This window comes from Penaeus chinensis, chromosome 1 (assembly GCF_019202785.1).
Source record: "Penaeus chinensis breed Huanghai No. 1 chromosome 1, ASM1920278v2, whole genome shotgun sequence".
Lineage (NCBI taxonomy): Eukaryota > Metazoa > Arthropoda > Malacostraca > Decapoda > Penaeidae > Penaeus > Penaeus chinensis.
Window position 1 is genome coordinate 39,293,209 of NC_061819.1, and position 3,129 is coordinate 39,296,337.

Below are 3,129 nucleotides of genomic sequence, written 5' to 3' on the forward strand. Positions count from 1 at the left end.
CAACTCAACCACTCTTCCTCCTCCTCCACCCCTTCCCCTTCCCCCCCTCCCTCCTCCCTTCACCTCCCCTCCACCTCTAACTCCTCCTCCCCCTCCAGCTCCCACCACCACCTCCCCCCTCCCCCCCCCCCCCTCAGCCATCAAGGACGAGCAGGACGACCGAGCGCGGGGATTGTCGCGTGGGTCGTTGTCCAGCCTCGCGATAAGAGAATGTTGTTTATGGTCACTGCTCAGGAGACAGAACCAGTACTGGCGAGGGTGCGCGCCGGCCGGGGCGACGAAGGGGACCGGGGGAGGGAGGGGGGTGAGGGAGGGAGGAGAGGGAGGGTAGAGGAGAGTAGGGTGGAGGGAGGAGGGAGGAGGGTGGAAGGAGGGTAAGGGTGGAGGGAGGGAGGAGAGGGTGGGAGAAGGGAGAAGAGAAGAAGAGGAAAGGGAGGAAGGGGTGTTAAGGAGGGAGAAGGAAGTGGGGTGAGGGGTGGGATGAAAGAGATAGAAGAGGAGGAGGAGGAGGAGGGAGTAGGAAGGCGGAGGGGGTGGGGGAGGCACGCTATCACACCTCCTGAGTGCTGGTATGGGCGGGGGGGTGGGGGGGGTTGGTATCAGACGACTCTTGAGTGGTCGTACGGCGGGGGACGGGGGGGGGGGAGGGCACTATGGACGGACGGGGGACAAGAGAGCAAAGGGAAGAGGGAGATAGGAAGGAAAGAGAAGGAATGGGAAGAAAGACGGAACGAGAGAGAAAGAAGAAACGATAAAAGCGAAGAGAGAGAGAGAGAGAGAGAGAGAGAGAGAGAGAGAGAGAGAGAGAGAGAGAGAGAGAGAGAGAGAGAGAGAGAGAGAGAGAGAGAGAAAATAAATGAATGGATATATAAATAAGGAAACAGAGACAGACAGACAGACATACAGATAGACAGACAGACAGAAAAAGAGGGACGGGTGGAGAGAGAATGAGAGAGAGAGAGAGAGAGAGAGAGAGAGAGAGAGAGAGAGAGAGAGAGAGAGAGAGAGAGAGAGAGAGAGAGAGAGAGAGAGAACAGAGAGAGAGAGAGAGCGAGAGCGAGAGAGAGAGCGAGAGAGAGAGAGAGAAAGAGAGAGACAGAGAGAGAGACAGATACAGAGAGAGAGAGAGACCGAGCCGAGAGCGGGCGAGAGCGAGGCCCGAGGACCCCCAGGGACTTGACCAAGGTGCGGACGAGCGCACCGCGATGAGACAAACGCGTCCCGGGGTATCAGGGAGAGGGAGGCCGGAGTCAAAACGCGCTCCTAAGTCGATTAAAATGACTCCCCGTGTTTACACCGGGCGAGCTTTTGTTAAGGGGAGCTCCGCACGCGCCCGACACTGCTTGCTAGATGTTTCTCTCTCTCTCTCTCTCTCTCTCTCTCTCTCTCTCTCTCTCTCTCTCTCTCTCTCTCTCTCTCTCTCTCCCTCCCTCCCCTCCCTCCCTCTCTCTCTCTCTCTCTTCTTTTTTTTTTTCTTTTCCTTTTTCTTTTTTCCTTTTTAAAGGTCTGTGTGATTCGGGATAGCGGAGAGAAGGTGGGGGGAGGGTGAGAGGGAGAGGGGGGGGTGAGAGGGAGAGGGGGAGGGGGAGAGGGAGAGGGTGAGAGGGAGAGGGGGGTGAGAGGGAGAGGGAGAGGGGGGGGGGTTTCGTGTGTGATCGTTTGCCGTTAATCGATGGCCTTTGCATATATTAGAGGCGTTCTATTTGGATTTTATTTTTAATTTTCTATTTTTATTTATTCTTATTTTGTTTGTTTGTTTGCTTTCTTGATTTACTTTCTGCGTAAGGTTGTTGGGCAGTTCAACACGTGAATGCACATACATACATACAGTACATACATACATACATACATACATACATACATACATACATACATACATACATACATACATACATACATACATACATACATACGCAAATACACACGCGCGCGCACACACACACACACACACAAACAAACAAACAAACAAACAAACAAACACACAAACACATCCCCTCCCCCCATGCACACACCCATACCTCTCTCTCTCCCCCTACCCACCCCCCCACAAGCATGTAAGCAAGCACAGGTGATTCGTGTTAGCACAGAGCGGAACCGCGGCCGCTGATGTCGTTGCAGGAGGCAGGAACACACGTGGCCTTAGAGTTATCGGTACATTGTGTTCATATTTATGAAGTCTGAGTAACAACTCACGGGTAATTACTTAGCGAGGGGGGTAGGGGGAGGGAGGGGGGAAGGAGGGGGGGAACTGACGATAGTCTTGTTGGTTTCTAATTACATAGCTGTTAAAGGGACTGGAATGGGGGGGGGGGGGAGGGTGCTGATTCGTATTGGGGGTTCTAATTGATTCGAGATCTCTCTCTCTTTTTATTTTTATTTCTCTTTCTCTTCTCGTCTCTTCTCGTCTCTTCTCTTCTCTTCTCCTCTCTTCTCTTCTTTTCTCTTCTCTTTTCCCTGTGTGTCTATCTCTATGTAGCTCTCTCTTACTCTTTCTATCTATTTATCTCTCGCTCTCCCTCCCATTCTTCCTACCTATCCGTCTCCCTCTTTTCTCCCCTCCCCCTCCCTCCCTCCCTCCCTTTCACCCCCACCTTTATCTCCCCCTCTTCTCCTACTACAACACTCGCACTTTCATTCCCCTTCCTTCCTCTCTTTCCCCCTCCCTGCTTCCCCTCGCTCCTTCTTTCCTCTCTTTCTTTCTCCGACCCAACCCCCTCTCCATACCCCTCTCTCCCTCTTCCCTCTTCTACCCTCCTCTGCCTCTCTTTCTCCCTCCCCTTCCCCATCCTATCCCTCTCCTTCTCCCACCCCTCCACTCCTCCCTTCTTTTCCCTCTCCCTTTCCCCCTCCTTTCCCTCTCCTTTTCCCTCTCCTCTTCTCCCCTCGTCTCCCTACCCCTCTCTCCCTCCTCTTCCCCTCCCCTTCCCCTTCCCTTGCCCTTCCCTTCCTCTCATATTTACTCGACTGTCATCTTCACTTGAGGAAGGAGTCTTGGCAACTCAGAGCTGTGTCTTGTTCTGTTTTTGCTTTGCCTTCTGTTTATTGTGACTTTCTTCACTTTTTCTCTTTCTCTTTCCCCTTCCTCACCCCCCCCCCCCCACCCCCACACCTTTTATCGGGTTAATTTGT